The sequence below is a fragment of the Pongo pygmaeus genome, chromosome 1 (genome assembly GCF_028885625.2).
Source record: "Pongo pygmaeus isolate AG05252 chromosome 1, NHGRI_mPonPyg2-v2.0_pri, whole genome shotgun sequence".
NCBI classification, from domain to species: domain Eukaryota; kingdom Metazoa; phylum Chordata; class Mammalia; order Primates; family Hominidae; genus Pongo; species Pongo pygmaeus.
The window spans coordinates 181,335,470-181,354,293 of NC_072373.2; the positions used below are offsets into that span (position 1 = coordinate 181,335,470).

The 18,824-nt window shown below is 38.1% G+C and overlaps 1 protein-coding gene across 2 annotated transcripts in view; it reads left to right on the forward strand.

Moving 5' to 3' along the window:
• Positions 1-18,824, forward strand: part of AGBL4 (AGBL carboxypeptidase 4) — a 1,536,119-nt gene that overhangs the window by 876,782 nt on the left and 640,513 nt on the right. The gene's annotated exons all lie outside the window — the stretch shown is intronic.

Below are 18,824 nucleotides of genomic sequence, written 5' to 3' on the forward strand. Positions count from 1 at the left end.
TCTACTCTAAACCCATTTGGAACTGAAGTGTTTTGGTTGGATCTGAAAATCGCTTGAAATATGGGCTGTGATCAAGCCTTGTACTGGAGTACACTGATGAATATAGGTGGTGTGTAACCCACACACATGGAAACAGAATATTCAGACCTCATATCTGTCCACCCACTATAGGCAGCAGAATAGTGATTTTGAATGATGCCTTTGTTTCCTCTCCCCAAATAACACTTGAAGGGGTCCTTGTGCCTGGAACATTACAAAGTGAAAAGCAATCAGTTAGGGAATTAACTGTAGAATATGTATGGTAGATTCTTACAGTTATAGCCTCCAATGAAACACACCTCCCTGAGTTCATACCCTTTTGCAATGTGACATTAACACTTTTCTTATAAGATGTGGAATCTATTTCCCAGGCTTTCAGTCTGGACTGGCTTTAAGACTTGTTTTGACCACTAGAATGTGTCAGAAGAAACACTTTGTGATTTCTGAAGCTGTGCGGACATTAAGAGCCCTTGCCATATCTGCTTTGGTGCTATTAGAATGCTTCTGTTACTATGTGAAGAAGCTGTCAAACTACCCAGCTGAGTCTAGACCAAATTCCTAATGGACATAATTTTGTGCAAATAAATGGCTGTTACTGTAACTTACTAAGCTTTGGGGTGATTTGTCATATAGAAATAGATAACTACCATAACAAAGAATCAACTATTTAAGGTTTTATATTGTTATGTATATCCAAGGATAAGTTTTAAATGTTCTCGAAATAGTCACAATTCATATATATATATACATACACATATTGAAAATATATATTATATATATTTGACATTCAGTGTATTAATGAATATATATACACTAATATATAAATATGTTTATGTTTATATATAAATACAAATATTTAAATGTAAACATATTTGTATATGAATGTATATATTTATATATACATATATTATAGTAATTTATAAATATTTATATATGAATATAAATATATACATTTATATAAAATAAACATATATAAACACATATTTTTTTTACATAAATATATATTATATAAATATACAATAACTTATGGAACCAAGAGTGAGATAAAATATAAATATAAATTTATACTATATTTATATAAATACAAATTTATACTATATTTATATAAATATACATTTATATATACTTTTTATTTCAATAGCTTTTGGGGTACATGTGGTTTTTGGTTACCTGGATGAATTGTACAGTGATGAAGCTTGATGTTTTAGTGCATCCATCACGTGAGTAGTGTACATTGTACCCAATTTGTAGTTTTTTATCCCTCACTCCCCTCCTGCTCTTCCCTCTTCTGAGTCTCCAAAGTCCATTATACCACTCAGTATGCCTTTGCATACCCATTGCTTATCTCCCACTTATAAGTGAGAAAAATATTCACAATTTTGAGGCAGCATGGTTTAGTGGAAAGGCATGGGGTTTGTCTTTATGCAAACTTGGATTCTGGTCATCTGAATCTCTCACCTAACGTCTTTGAACCTCAGTTTTCTCATCTGCAAAACCAGAGAAAAAAATCTAACTTTATAGGCTTAGTGTATGGATGGAGTGACCTAAAAGTAGTAAGGCACATGGTGCTCGGCACATAGAATCACTCAATACACACGGATTTAAACTTCATCCCCTAAGCAGGATGGGAAATAACTGCTTAATGGGCTGCCTTCTGAAGTGATGAAAATGTTTCAGAACTCGATAGAGGTGGTGGTTGCAAAACATTGTTGTGACTGTGTTAAATGTCACTGAATTGTTTACTTTAAAATTGCAGTTAATTTTGTTATATGAGTTTCACCTCAATAAAACAAAATATGTGACCACATGACATGGATGATCTGGGTTGGAACTGATGAAGCTGCAAAAAGTGAAACAGAAAAATGCAAGCCCTTATAGGAATAGAAATGGACTGATGTAATCCGTTCAGCAAGGAATAATCCAGTTGTTATACAGATCAGGAGGGATCATGGGGCAAGATATAACCAGCTATTTAGCTGGCCAGGCAATCTGTGAGTTAGAGCAGAGGGTAAGTACTGTGATACAGCTGAGCTGAGTTTCCTTCCTTCCTACAACTGTGACACTTCCACTGCTTTAGTAGTATACTTTCTCTTATATGGCTTTGCTAGTCTAAAATGCTACTTGGCTTCCCTCAGGCAAAAACTTATGCTAATACTGCTTTTCAATTTGGGTTGGAGGCAATCTCAGGGCACCGAGTGAGACAAAAAGGGAATTAATATGGAGAAAAGGTGTAGGAAGCATACATAGGCAGGTTATCAGCTGACCACAGCTTTGTTTCTCAGTCTTTCTCACTTCCCATTAGTGAAAAATGTGCCCTATAGAGCATCAACTCCCTCCATACATTAGGTTGTGCCACCTGGTCCCCAGCAGCTGCTGACAGCAGCAGAGACATCAGCAGAGTGAATCATAGGATACAGAATGAGTCACTAAGGAGATGGATGGTATGCAACCAGTGCACTCCATCCTGGCCCACCTGTGGCCTGAAGCCTCATGGGTCCAGTTAGGTGAGCCAATATAAGTGTGTGGGCATCAAGCAGGTACCATAGTTATTGTACCTCAGCAACAACAGGGAAGTCCTTGGTGCAGGTGGCAAGAGTTGCATGATGCAAGACATAAAGCCAAGCTCTGCTGGGTCATTCCTAAAACAAAAATCTAGGGCTGCACCCACAATAGGCCTAGCTAGCTGAACAGGCAGAGTGCCAAGGCAACATGACCCCCACCATAAAGGTAGCAAAGGGGCTCAAAAGCCTCACTCCAACAAAGATAAACCCTTTCTTCTGCAACCTCCAAGACTGTGATTGGTGCCAGGTGATCTTTCCATAGGGTTATCGGTAGCATCAAGGAAAAACCATGCTTGAGCAATCTGGGGAGGTGAATAACTGGGTTGAGTAGTCTCATCTGGACTGTTTCTGTAATTGCTATCCTCCAGATCACAGCAATTTGGCATTATCTTGCAAACACTGGACATTTACATAATAGCCAGCAATTCTACTTTTAGGTAAGTATTCAAAAGAAACTCTTAACATGTGCATCAAGATACAAGATTGATCATAGTAGCCCTGGTCATAATGGTAAAATCTAGAATTTATTTTAAAAAAATATATAGACATGGTTTAGTGTTCTTAGGTATTGGTTCCAGGAGCCCCCTCGGATATCAAAATCTGTGGCTGCTCAAGTCCCTTATATAAAATGGGGTAGCATTTGCATATAACCTACACATCCTCCCATACACTTAAAATTATCTCTGGATTACTTTAAATACCTAAGACAATGTAAATGCTATGTAAATAGTTGTTATACTATATTTTTAAAAGAATTATATTATTGTTGTATTGTTATTTTTATTATTTTTAAAATAGTATTTTTAATCCACTGTTGGTTTAATCTGTGGTTGCAGAACTTGCAGAGAACCAACTGTAAACAAAACAAAATAAAGTACAATAAGGTCATGTGCAGACAGATGATGAGAGTGTTTCATGAAGCATGGATTTGCACGAATTTAATTCTGTGTACCCAACATTCTCTAAAACAAATACAATTTTTTTCTTCCTATTCTGAATCTCAGTTGAATCATAACATAGAGCACATGGAATTCCTAGAATGCAATGATTTATTTTCTACCTTTGTATATAATGGTCCTTTGGCCTGCTATGCTGTTTCTATAGCCACTCCTTTTCATTCTCTAGGTCTCAGCCTAAGGAAATATCCTCCCTTTGGGAAGGAGCAGTGGAGCATTTATAAAGCTCAAAGACCTAGGCAGGTGCCTAGTCCATTCATGAGGCCAGCCTTCTTTGAGTAATGAGTGATATGGTGATGTGATCATTGACCCAGCTCATGTTAATAGAGTCAAGAAATTATGGTGGGCTTTCTAGTAGAGGGTATCTGTTATGTCAGATAGAGAAGTAGAAATAATGATAACTAGGCATTTGAAAAAAATGTGAGCAAAAGTGTGAAAGAAAGAGTGTGTAAAATACATTCCCGGAAAAATGAGAGGTCTATATTCTGTCAACATATAAATATAGTAATGGGAAACTAGAGGCAGATAAGTTTAACATATTGGCCTTGAGCTAAAGTTTGAAAGGTATTGATTATCTTGTTAAGGAACTTGTATTTTATACTGGTGACAATGTGAAATTACTGAATGGCTTTTAGGCAGGAAGGCAATGATCAAAGCTTTTTGTAGGAAAACTATTTAACAATTATGTGTGGAAAAGGTTAGGTAAGAGATATTCAGAAGCTCTACAAGAAACCACAGTATAAACATTGGTTGTGGTCATCTAGACTGTTGTGGACACCAAGCTATATTGAAAGGGCTATTAATGTGTTCCTGAAACATAAAATTAATCTTGGTCCAAAACGGGGAAGAAAAGAATCATGAAGTTAAAAGTCATGAGGATTATCAGTAAGTTAGGATATAGACTAGTAAGCAAGCCAGTGCAGGAGGTCAAGGCTAAGATTCTTGGTGTAACAAAGGATTAGGATTCCTGCTTTTATGTAATTATGAAGTAAAAGCTGAACAGAACTATGAAGGGCCTGGTTAGAATTGGCATAAAGGTGATATATTTGGAAATGCGAGTAATGGTTTGACAGGAGTTATAAGGATATAAAGAGGACTAGTGGCTATAGACTGATGTATTGCCTATGGACTTTAATACTTTGGGAGCTTAAATTGTTCTGGATGTACACTTTATGCAACTCAAGTCTATAATCTACACCATGCAAGGTTTTCTACAAAGATAAATTATATAAATACCTAATAACATACTAGAGTTCTGGGAGACTCGGTTACAAATTAGTATTAAGATAGCTACAGAACCAAGTTAAACCAATAAATTACTCTGGAAATGTAGGCAGATAGACTTTGGAGGGCATGATTTGCCTGAGTACCATCATGGAGTTCTTGGCTCCCAACAAAACATTAACATGACAAATTAGAGTTTTGATCATGCCAGATATAACAGTATCCATTTGTTTAATTAAACAATTGAGGCTGTTGTTAGTGTGGGTCATTTTTTAAAATGTTAAAAGTAAAATTAAACACATAATTAAGCTGACAAAAGATAAAGACCCCGATGCTCCAAGTTGAAGGCAGTTAATTTATATGAAGCTGGGTCCCTGAAGGCACCACAGTTTATTAAATTACCCAAGCAGGGATGTAAAATATATTATTTAGCTGTTAAATGTTAAATTGCTCTGACACTTTTAAGGTCCACAAGATGCAGTCAGTTAGAATGCCTTGTTAGCTAGCTGTTGTTTTTCTTCTTGAAAGGGCCCAGAATCTAAAGCTGGGGCCCTCTTCCTTATTTTTCATTGCTAGAAGCATCCATGTCCTATTCATGGTTGGTCACATAATCATAAATTCATGGGTGGATAGACCCCAGGAGTTTATTATTATTAATAGTATTGAGTTGAGAGGACCTGTGCTTAGTGTACCAATTTGGGCATGATTCAGCCATGCATCCCTTTCTTCCTTCCTTCCTCCATCCCCTTCCCTCCTTTCTTCCCTCCCTCAATAACTTTCTTATTTTTCTCTATCTTTTTCTTATTTAATTCCTTCCTTCCATCCTCCCTCCTTTCCTCCATCTCTTCTCTGTCTCTTTCCTTCCCTCATTCCCTCCCTCCTTCTTTTCCCTTTCTTGTCTGTTCTTCTTCTGTACCATTTTTCTCATTTCTTATCACATTATCAAGATTATACTATTTATTAAATTCCCTTCCAATTTTGGAGTTCATAATTTAATGCCAGTTGCCTAGTTGAGGTAGGAATATCCCCAACAACAGCTTCCCAAAGTTGACATTCAGTCTCCACTCATATTCTTTTAGCCACAAGCCACGTATCACCTTCCAAGGAAGCCCAGTCTTTCTCTTAACAAATGTATCTCTGGTGATAATGTAAAAAGTTTTTCTTGAAGTAAACTCAAATTTGTCTCCCTGTGCTTCCATGTTGAGTGAATGTTTCTCTCCTCATATTATTTTCTTTATGACTTTCTACAAACCTTTTTTCTAAATCTAGAATATTTCTTTACTATTCTATCCATATCAATTTCTTCCTTCATGCCTTTGCTCTTGTTATTATCCCTCCAGAAATTCTTCCCCTTGTCTATATCCTTTAAGTATCATATATCTTCCTCACTTATCTAGACCTCACCAAACTCTTAACACTCCTAGTCAGTACCAACCAGATGGACATGTCATTGTCTGGAATGTTTCAGGCATACACATTATACATTGCTCCATTTAGGAGCTGTTTTGGAGTATGTTCCTACTGATTATTTATGGAAAGGCAGGAGCCTTTCCATAAAAGGAGTACAGAGACTATGGAACTAGCTCTAAACCCCACCCAATAGGGAGCTAAGCAAGCTCCTTGTGCTGAAAAGTTCTCCAGTTGCTCAAAATTTATAGAAACCCTTGGTCACAACCAGTTGAATGGTCAGCTCTGCAGAGGGAAGATGAAACCTGTGGAGTATCCCACAGGTGAGTGTGCATAGTGACTGGAGATCAAAGATAGATAATATTCCATAACTGAAGCAAACAAACATAATTTAAGTTATCCATAGGCAACAGATGACAAAATGAATCCCAGGAAGATTAAGTGACATTCCTGAGGTTATACCTTTCCTAACTTTACTAACATTAACTAGCAGAGTTAGACATGAATACAGAGCAAAGCCATCTTAAGAAGGTAAGATTACAAAGCAGGTCACAAGAACTAGAGCTCTGAACCTTTGGGATCTCTTTTTCATATGCCTTTGTCACTTATCATAGCCTATCTAAGATTAAAGTTGCTTGTGTGCTTCTTTGTCTCCTTTTTGGGCTAAAAAGCTCTCTAAAATCAGAGCTGGACCTCATTCATTTTATATAGCAGCAGCACTGAAATCTTGCTCTCGAGTTACTGGGGGATAGAGGTTTTAATGTATTCCCTTTGTGAATACTTGGGAGGTATGCTGCTGTGTAATATGTGGCGCCCCAAAGCTAAGGCAATTGACCTGGTAGTTTTCCTATAAGTGTGTCTCTGACCCCATTACCCTAACCTAAATTTCCTTCCTCTAGCCTCCCATTTGGTATCTACCTGCATCTCTGCATTCTCACTCCTACACAACCCCTACATCCAGGTATAATTTATATATTGCTGGAACTATTTTCCTGAGTAACTTTTATTTTCCTAAAATATATTCCTTGACACCTCCTACACACATATACTATGCACACAACCTATAAAATTCACAATAAATTCTTCACTCTTTCAAGGTCCTTCAAAATGGTTCTAATCTCCCTTCCTATCCTGATTTTCTAACAGTTTCATGAATGGGATTTCATACTGGCCTCCAAACATGCATAAACCATACCCTGTTCCAACTTTCGCAGCCCTGTGCTTTTGCTCAGGTTAATCCATAGACCCAGAATACCCCATGATTCATTTTTTATTGTGATCCTTTCTATCTTTTGAGGCTCTTATGAACTTCTGCCCTCTCCATCATGCCTTTCTTGCTTTCCAAACCTGGTAAACTATCTCTTCTTTAGCCTCCTTTTAAGCTCTATTCATCTTTCAGGAAATATCCTAAAATTTTGAATTAAGTCATAGTTATAATGTGCGATTGATTTTCATTTGTTCATTAATTCATTCATATATCAACAGACATTTATTGAGTGTAATTACCTATTTTGTTGCTGCAGCCTTTAAAATTTGAACAAAACTGGGGAGCCTTTTGCATTGAGAGGCTCACAGTCCAGCAAAAGAGACGAGATATTCGTAAACATACACTAACAATATAATGTGGTCAACCATAAAAATAGGCATGTACAGAATCCAATGGAAGCAAATAGGAAGGAACCAAGTGCTTTGATTACTAGGAAGGTCAGAGAATCTATCAAACGTTAGGTGACATTTGAACTGTGACCAAGGGATGAGTAAGAGTCTGCCAGAATCAGGGAAGAATGATGGATCAGCAACCTGGATTTTTACAACATTATAAGCTTGATGAGAAGGAGGAAAGTGTCTTATTCATCTCTTTATTCTCTTTCAGTCTTCCCTGCACATAGTTAACACTCAAGTAAATATTTGTTGGATGAGTAAGGGAATTAATGTGTGAAAGAGTACTTGTTCTAAATGCTAGCTTGATGATGAGGCAAACATTAAAATAGTTCCAAGCGTTATCCTAAATGAATGTCTTCTTTGTGAAAGCCTATTTACCAATTGCTGAAGACCTCCATTAAAAATGCAGACATGATAAAATATAGCTATATATAAATGTTTGTCTTTGTTCAGGTCACCTCCTGAGGAAAATACCCAGATATGGAATTGTTGGATAGAAGGAGGAGTTTCAGAATTGATACATGTTACTGAATTGCTTTTCAAAAACAGGTATCAAGCAAAACAACAAAGAAACTCATAGTTATTGATTTTCTATTATGTGTTAATTGCTGTGCTATCATTTTAAAATATATATCAGCTTACCAAAATCTCACAATTATATTGAGGACTAATTATTATTTCCACATTACAGAGGAGAAAACCAAAACTCAGAAAAGTTAAGGGACCTGTCTTAGGTCTCCGAGGTAGTAAATGACGGAGCTATAATTAAAATTCATGTCAAAGATTTCAAAGTCCAAAACCTGTCTACTACTACACAAAGTAGAAAGGATAAGCTTATTATATTGGTTTGACTGGAATGGCAGATTTGTTTGGGCATTCATGAAAGATCAACTTGAAGGCAGTTGCATGAAAGTATAAATACTAAGTTGTAGATTTATTTTTGTTCTCATAGGCAAGAACAAGTAAATACCAACCCTAATTCTTAGCAAATATAACACATTTATTCATTTGTTCATTTATTCATTGATCAGACATTTACTGAGTATGACTATGTCATGTGATTCATATATGATCTGGAATTTATACATGCAAATATATGATGTTCCCTTTAAAGTAACTCCAGAAATATAGGGCACATGTTTGGGGATGAGATGTCAATTTCTGGACAGAGTAAATGTCAATTTTAGGGACATAATAGAAAAATGAGACAGAGCATCATCATCATCACCACCATCATCATCATAATTGCTATTATTATTATAGCATGTTATGATATTTATTAACATAGTGGCCAGTGTTTATTGATTGCAAACTAATTACTGACCATAATGCTAAGTGCTTAACATATATTATCACAATCTTCACAACCCTCTGAGAAAGGTACCCCTATCTCTGTTGCCCAGATGAGGAAAAGTGAGATTAAATAAGTTCTCAAGATCAAACAGCTAGTAACAGATTGCACTTGTTGGGTAGCTAAGTAATTTTACCTTCATTTTGCAGATAGGAAAATGAGGCTCAGAAAGTCAAGAAAACTGAAATTTTCTCAAGACCACACAATTAAAAAGTGGTTCTCAAAGGGCTCCTTCCCAAGAGGCATGATCCTGAAAGGGACTGCTAAGCTTTGGGCAGGGAGTAATATCTTAGAAGCTATGGTTGGAACATTGCAGTATGTGTGTTCCCCGTGGGCAGACTTCAGTGTGAAGAACCAAAACGGAAAATTGAGAGACAGAATCTTGGGTGAGTTATAGAATCAAAAAACCAGTAGACCAGCCAAAGGAACAGCCAATCACAAAGGCCAGGAGGGGCTAGGTAGAGAGGGAGTGTCCAGATGTGAAACTAGAATAAAAATATTATTAGCCCTGAGGGACTAATCTTCCAAACCTAAGAAAGTCTCAAGAACCTTTGAAAATCATAAATAGGTGTTTAAATAGCCATTGGGAGATTGCTGGCAAGATGGCCGAATAGGAAGAGCTCTGGTCTGCAGCTCCCAGTGAGATTGATGCAGAAGGTGGGTGATTTCTGCATTTCCAACTGAGGTAACCAATTCATCTCATTGGGACTGGTTGGACAGTGGGTGCAGCCCATGGAGGGTGACCCAAAGCAGGGTGGGGCATCACCTCACCCAGGAAGTGCAAGGGGTTGGGGAACTCCCTCTCCTAACCAAGGGAAGCTGTGAGGGACTGTGCTGTGAGGAACCATGTACTCCGCTCCAGATACTGTGCTTTTCCTATGGCCTTCGCAACTGGCAGACCAGGAGATTCCCTCCAGTGCCTACAGAGTTGGTGCCCTGGTTTCAAGGACAAAACTGGGTGGCCATTTAGGCAAACATCAAACTAGCTACAGGAGTTTTTTTTCATACCCTAATGGCAACTGAAATGCCAGCAAGACAGAACTGTTCACTCCCCTGGAAAGGGGGCTGAAGCCAGGGAGCCAAGTGGTCTAGCTTGGTGGCTCCCACCTCAAGGGAGCCCAGAAAGCTAAAAGCCACTGGCTTGAAATTCTCACTGCCAGCACAGCAGTCTGAGGTTGACCTGGGATGCTCAAGTTTGGTGGGGGGAGGGGCACTGGCCATTGTTGAGGCTTGAGTGAGACGTTTTACCCTCACAGTGTAAACAAAGCCACCTGGAAGTTTGAATTGGTTGGAGCCCACCACAGGCCAGCAAGGCCGCTGTGGCCAGACTGCCTCTCTGGATTCCTCCTCTCTGGGCAGGACATCTCTGAAAAAAAGGCAGAAGCCCCAGTCAGGGGCTTATACATAAAACCCCTATCTCCCTGGGAAAGAGCACCTGGGGGAAGGGGCGGCTGTGGGCACAGCTTCAGCAGATTTGAACGTCCCTGCCTGATGGCTCTAAAGAGAGCAGTGGATCTCCCAGCACAGTGTTCAAACTCTGCTAAGGGTCAGACTGCCTCCTCAAGTGGGTCCCTGACCCCCATGTCTCCTGACTGGGAGACACCTCCCAGTAGGGACCGACAGACACCTCATACAGGAGAGCTCTGGCTGGCATCTGGTGGGTGCCCCTTGAGGAAGGATCAGGCAGCAATATTTGCTGTTCTGCAGCCTCTGCTGATTACATCCAGGCAAATAGGGTCTGGAGTGAACCTCCAGCAAACTCCAGCAAACCTGCAGCAGAGGGGCCTGACTGTTAGAAGGAAAACTAACAAACAGAAAGGAATAGCATCAACATCAACAAAAAGGACGTCCAATCAGAGACCCCATCCAACTGTCACCAACATCAAAGACCCAGGTAGATAAATCCACGAAGATGGGGAGAAAACAGTGCAAAAAAACCTGAAAATTCCAAAAACCAGAACACTTCTTCTCCTCCAAAGTATCACAACTCCTCACCAGCAAGGGAACAAAACTGGATGGAGAATGTGTTTGACAAATTGACAGAAGTACACTTTGAAGGTGTGTAATAACAAACTCCTCCAAGCTTAAGGAGCACATTCTAACCCAATGCAAGGAAGCTAAGAAGCTTGAAAAAAGTTAGACAAATTGCAAACTAGAATAACCAGTTTAGAGAAGAACATAAATTACCTCCTGGAGCTGAAAAACACAGCATGAGAACTTCCTGAAGCATACACAAGTATCAATAGCCAAATCAATCAAGCAGAAGAAAGGATATCAGAGATTGAAGATCAACTTAATGAAATAAAGCATGAAGACAAGATTAGAGAATAAAGAATGAAAAGGAATGAACAAAACCATCAAGAAATATGGGATATGTGAAAAGACCAAATCTATGTTTGATTGGTGTACCTGAAAGTGATGGCGGGAGAATGGAATCAAGTTGGAAAATACACTTCAGGATATTATCCAGGAGAACTTCCCCAACCTAGCAAGACAGGCCAACATTCAAATTCAGGAAATACAGAGAACACCACAAAGATATTCCTCGAGAAGAGCAACCCCAAGACACATAATTGTCGGGTTCACTAAGGTTGAAATGAAGGAAAAAATGTTAAGGGCAGCCAGAGAGAAAGGTCGGGTTACCCACAAAGGGAAGCCCAACAAACTAACAGCAGATCTCTCTGCAGAAATCCTACAAGCCAGAAGAGAGTGGGGGCCAATATTCAGCATTCTTAAAGAAAAGAATTTTCAACCCAGAATTACATATCCAGCCAAACTAAGCTTCATAAATGAAGGAGAAATAAAATCCTTTTAGACAAGCAAATGCTGAGAGATTTTGTCACCAGCAGGCCTGCCTTACAAGAGCTCCTGAAGGAAGCACTAAATATGGAAAGGAAAAACTAGTACCAGCCAGTGCAAAAACAGACCAAACTGTAAAGACCATTGATGCTATGAAGGAACTGAATCAACTAATGGGCAAAATAAGCAGCTAGCATCATAATGACAGGATCAAATTCACACATAACAATATTAACTTAAATGGAAATGGGCTAAATGTCCCAATTAAAAGACACAGACTGGCAAATTGGATAAAGAGACAAGACCCATCAGTGTGCTGTATTCAGGAGACCCATCTCACATGCAAAGACATACATAGGCTCAAAATAAAGGGATGGAGGAAGATTTACCAAGCAAATGGAAAGCAAAAAAAAGCAGGAGTTGCAATCCTAGTCTGATAATACAGACTTTAAACCAACAAAGATCAAAAGAGACAAAGAAGGACATTGCATAATGGTAAAGGGATCTGCAACAAGAAGAGCTAATTATCCTAAATATATATGCACCCAATACAGGAGCATCCAGATTCATAAAGCAAGTTCTTAGAGACCTACAAAGAGACTTAGACTCCCACAGAATAATAGTGGGGGACTTTAACATCCCGCTGTCAATACTAGACAGGTCAACAAGACAGAAAATTAACAAGGATATTCAGGACTTGAACTCAGCTCTTGACCAGGCAAAAATAATAGACATCTACAGAGCTCTCCACCCCAAATCAACAGAATATACATTCTTCTCAGCACCACATGGCACTTATTCTAAAATTAACCACATAATTGGAAGTAAAACACTCCTCAGCAAATGCAAAAGAACAGAAATCATAATAAACAGTCTCTCAGACCACAGTGCAATCAAATTAGAACTCAGGATTAAGAAACTCACTCAGTGATAGTTTTTTCTGCTGTGCAGAAGCTCTTTAGTTTAATTAGATCCCATTTGTCAATTTTGGCTTTTGTTGCCGTTGCTTTTGGTGTTTTTGTCATGAAGTCTTGGCCCATGTCTATGTCCTGAATGGTATTGCCTAGGTTTTCTTCTAGGGTTTTTATGGTTTTAGGTCTGACATTTAAGTCTTTAATCCATCTTGAGTTAATTTTTGTATAAGGTATAAGGAAGGGGTTCAGTTTCAGCTTTCTGCATATGGCTAGTTTTCCCAACATTTATTAAATAGGGAATCCTTTCCCTAAGAGCATCTGCACAGCAAAAGAAACTATCATTAGAGTGAACAGGCAACCTACAGAATGGGAGAAAATTTTTGCAATATATCCATCTGACAAAGGGCTAATATCCAGAATCTACAAAGAACTTAAACAAATTTACAAGAAAAAAAAACAAACAATCCCATCAAAAAGTAGGCAAAGGATATGAACAGACACTTCTCAAAAGAACATATACATGCAGCCAAGAAATATATGAAAAAAAGCTCATCATCACTGGTCATTAGAGAAATGCAAATCAAAACCACAATGAGATACCATACCATGCCAGTTAGAATGGCAATCATTAAAAGACAGGAAACAACAAATGTTGGAGAGGATGTGGAGAAATAGGAATGCTTTTACACTGTTGGTGGGAATTTAAATTAGTTCAACCATTGTGGAAGACACTGTGGCAATTTCTCAAGGATCTAGGCCCAGAAATACCATTTGACCCGGCAATCCCATTACTGGGTATATACCCAATGGATTATAAATCATTCTACTATAAAGACACATGCACTCGTATGTTTATTACGGCACTGTTCACAATAGCAAAGCCTTGGAACCAACCCAAATGCCCATCAATGATAGACTGGATAAAGAAAATGTTGCCCATATCCACCATGGAATACTATGCAGCCATAAAAAATGATGAGTTCATGTCCTTTGCAGGGACATGGATGAAGCTGGAAACCATCATTCTCAGCAAGCTAAAACAAGAAGAGAAAACCAAACACCTCATGTTCTCACTCATAAGTGGGAGTTGAACAATGAGAACATGGACACGGCGAGGGGAACATCACACACTGGGGCCTTCTGGGGGGTGGGGGGCTAGGGTAGGGATAGCATTAGGAGAAATACCTAATGTAGATGATGGGTTGATGGGTGCAACAAACCACCATGGCACATGTATACCTATGCAACAAACCTGCACGTTCTGCACATATACCCTAGAACTTAAAGTATAATAAAAAAAAAAATGAAAAAAGTATCTGCCAAACTTTTTCTCACTAAAAGAATGAGAATCATAAATATATTATGAGAATCATAAATATATTATGGGGGGTTAATATATATTAACCCCCACTTGAACTGAATTCATTCAGCAACCAATTAACCTAAATCAAATTATTTTAGTTGTTTCTTTGTTCCAAAGTATGTTTGACTGAATGTTAAGTAATACCTTTCAGTTGGCTCTAAAGATTGTATTCTTTGCTATTTATGGTATTATTAGCTACCCTTCAAGATGGCTGCCAGTGATCTTTACCCTAAACTCTTGTGAGTCTCCACTCACACTATACCATAGTTAGTATGTGTGATAAATAAAATCTGGCATTAGTGATGATAAGGTTATATTAATTGATAAGGTTATATTACTCTGAGATAAGTTTATAAAAGATATGGTGGGTTCTATCTTGGTTGCACTCACTCTCTTTTTTCCTCTCTGGGTAAAGCCAGCTTCCATGTCACAAGAGGTTCTGTGGAAAGGCCTATGTAATGAGGAACTGAAGCCTTCCGAGCCATGCCAATGAGTTTGGAAGCAGTTCCTCTAGCTCCAGTAAAGTTTTCAGATGTCTGTAGTGCTACAGCTTGATGAAAACCTCATGAGAGGCCTTGAGCTAGAACAATCTAGCTAATTTACTCCCAGATTCCTCATTCTCAGACACTGTGAGAGATAATAAATGTTTGCTGTCTTAAGCCACTAGAGTTTTTGGAGTAAGTTGTATACAACAATATATAGCCAATGCACTATTTTATTACTCAAGTCCAAGGAAAATGGACATTTACATTCAATAGCTCTTTCTCAGAGCTTTGACTCATCTCTTGTGTTAGCATCTGGGATTGTGAATTTCCCATCTATTGTCTACTCTAGGGATGATTAACATCAGGATGAATGCAAATGTAAGATAGGGAGCTGTTACCCTGATGTGTTGAGTTAAAGGAAATGTGTGGTCTAGAAGTGCATGACCAGGTTGAAGTCAAAAGATTGATATTAGATTATTGAAGCTGCAGTGGTAGCAAACAAGAGTCAGAGATTCAGCATAGGGCCTGACACTTAGTTGGTATTCAATAAACGTCTGATGATCTAGATTCTTCACTCTTGAGCTAATTCTACCTGTCTTCCTCTTCCTGGAACTCTGTCATCATAGATAATAGAGGCAATACCCTGTCTAGATACAATTTAAGAAACATTAGGGTACAACCACATGTAGTACAGAGGTCCCTGGTAGACTACCATTTACTGGGCAGGCCAACTTTGATAGATCAGCCAGGAAGATCATGTTTGCTATAAAGATCCAAGACGACATTCAGGAATAGGTGTTGTTAACACTGTTAGCTTATCATCTGTGAGTTTCCTGTCATGGCCACCTTATTGTCATTAGATATCTGTTTATTGTCCCATGTGGAACTTAGAAGATGCCCCCTGACATCTTACTTTACTCACCTACTGATGGAAGCCCACTTCTCTATTTTTTAGATTTTGCTATCTAGGACTATAGTGTGTATAGGATAAATAAACCCTAGAACCAGGCTATATGACTTGAAATTCTGGCCCATCACTTAATATCAAAGAAACTTGGAAGAGGCACTTGAACTATCTAATCTTTATTTTCCTGAACTGTGGAATGAGATAAAAATAGCCCCTATCTCAAAGGATTGTTGTGATAATTAAATGAGTTAATGCATGTAAACATCTTAAAACAGTGCCTGGCACATAGTAAATGCTCAATACATCTTACCTGTTACTATTGTTATTAGTACTATGAGGCACACTGGTTTAGAGGAAAGAGCTTGGGTTTTAGGGTTGGATGCATATTTTGGCTCTGCGACCTTGAACAAGTTACTGATGTCTTTGAACCTCAATTCCTTAATCTGTAAAAAGGTAAGATATTACCTACATTGGAGGTTATTTTAAGGGTTAAATAAGATCATGCATACACATATTTGCATCATAGTTTTCTTCTCTTTCATTAGCAAGGTTATAAGTGCTAACTCTAAAACCTGATATTTTTGAAAAGTAGCATCTGTCATCCTAAGAAAAATATCTGTGAAGAAGAGTGCACTGTTTTAAAGAAAGGCAAATGGTTCTATGTTTAGCATCAGATGGGCAAAAGCATTTAAGTTCACGGTTGGATGCTTTTGAGTTTTCATAAAAATAAAATCTAACAGATATAATTAAGTATGCAGCATTTAGAATGAGAGTAGGCACTCTTCATTGTGTGGGCAATAAAACCTGGAAGAAAAAACAATCAATATGTTGGAGCAATTAAGTTTTCAGCTACAAATAACTAATTTCAATCCTCGTGGTTTTTCTAGGGTTCAAATATATTGCTTATTCTTCTTAAAATATTAATATAGACCTAAATTATTTATGGAGCCAAGAAACACTGTACTCTTTTAACATGGAAGAGAATGGAAGGTTATTTCATGTCAGCACCATGGGAGACAATAATAAATCTGAAATGTAAATAATACCTCTGAGAATAAAGCCTGGTTGAAGGCCACAGTATGTGTTTTCTAGACTTTTTCTGTTATGATACAGAAGTTGGAAAGCCAATAGACAATGCTATTCTAGACTTAGGATTCTTTTAGGGTTACCAGTATCTTGTGCAGTGTTGAGGTCAGTCTAGAAGTTTTGATCACTTATAATAATATTATTTAATTTCATGTAATTTAAATAACCTACTATAATAATAGCAATAGCTATTATTTATTGCATTTTATTATGTCCTGAGTACTGTGCTGAATGCTTATATACATAACCTTTACATCTATACTCTTAATGACTCTGTAAAGCAGGTACTGTTACTTTCCCTGTTTTCCAGGAGAAGACACTGAGACCAAGAAAGGTTAAATGTTTTGAATTACTTGCCTCTGACTCCAGAGCTCTTTTCCTGATGTAACAACTTGCTGCCTTCACCCATAGACAACGTTAATTCCTCTTGCCTCTGGCATTCTACAGCAGAAAGCCTGTGCTTGTGCTGCACTCTGCCTGGCTTTGTAGACATTTTTTCTTGTTGGTATTCTCCACTACTGTAGTGGAAAGAGCATAGTCTTTGAAGTTAAACCGACCTGGGTTTGATTTTTATGTCTTCTCTTGCTAGCAGTATGATCTTGAATTACCTAGTACTCAAAATAAATCTCTGAGGTAGGAATGTTATTGTCTCATTTTATCATTTATGAATCTGGGGTTTAGAGGGGTTAAGTAACTTGACCAAGGTCCTACTCCAAGTATGTGAAGGAACTGAGCTTGTATCCAGCTCTATCAGAAGCTTCCAAATGTATCTACATAATTATAAATATTCAAAATTGCAATCTGTTAACTTGGAGATTATCTAGTGGCCTCCTCATTTTGCAGATGGGAAAACAAGGCCCAGAAAGAGTTTAGGTATTATTACCTTCATTTTACATTAGAGAAGATGAGAAAAGAAGGGCTAAAACTCGTGAATTCTGTGCTTTTCTAGAACTTCCTACTGGTTTGAAATATTCCTGTTGAGAAAGCTTTTGCTACCTCTCTTGATGGAAGGGCTACTTACTCTATTAGATGGTGGTATAAAGGAAGCTATTGTGGAGTGATGTGCGTAGAGAAATTCTCTCTTTTCCTTTTGTTAACATTGGAATGACTTTTATTTGCTTTGACCTTGGATTTCTTTTCATCATTAAGAGGGATATATTGTGTGTTTAAATATTGCATTATTAATAATATTTGCCTGAGTGCAGTGTCATGATCAATTTTTCATGTGTATCATTCTTTATGCAGCACTAGTTGAATTTCAAGCAGAACCTTACCTTCACCTCTCCTCCCCTCAGTGACAGTCTTCAACAAGAAGAATGGCAGGCCTGAAACTCCTTATCCACATGGGAGATCAAAAATGCCTCCCTAGGTCAGTCCAAAATTCTTTTTGAGATTAGGGTATCATGAGGCATCTGTGAGGAAGTGGTGGGTATCTTTCTAAACCTCAACCTTGTAGCGGAGAATCCAGGTGGTATCAAAGCCCCAAACATCCCTTAATCTCCTATGACTCTATTGTCTCATCCAAGTCTCCTCCCTCCCTTCCTTCCCACCTCTCCCCTTCCATGTTTCCTTCTTAAAACATTCCTGTCAATGGACCTCTCCATTCTGATTGTGAGGCAGACACTCAGAGCAGTGTGACTGGCAGTATGATCTAGGAAGATAAAAGCTCCCTTTACCTTAAACTAATATATTAGTTTAAAAGTAAGGACCATATTTATTTCTGCCCAGAATTATATTTATTTTTTAAAACCTGTGTGGGTGAAATTTTATTAATACACTTGTTTTCCCAGGTAGCTTCTTGGCATATGGCCAGATTGGCATATTGTTCATCTCCCAGAACTCCAGAGAATATTTGAAATAGGGGACAGGTATGCTTGCCCCCAAGTTCACTAATAAATCTAGTTAAGGAAAACTGCATTAATTTGGTGATTTGTGCATGAACATTTTCACCCCATCTGCTAAATACCTCTTCTAAGGCTCCGGCCCCAGAAATGTGTGGGAAGAATCCCTAGGTGGGGTTTTCATCTTTACCTCAGCAGCCTTTCAGATGCTTTTGATGCAACCCACAGG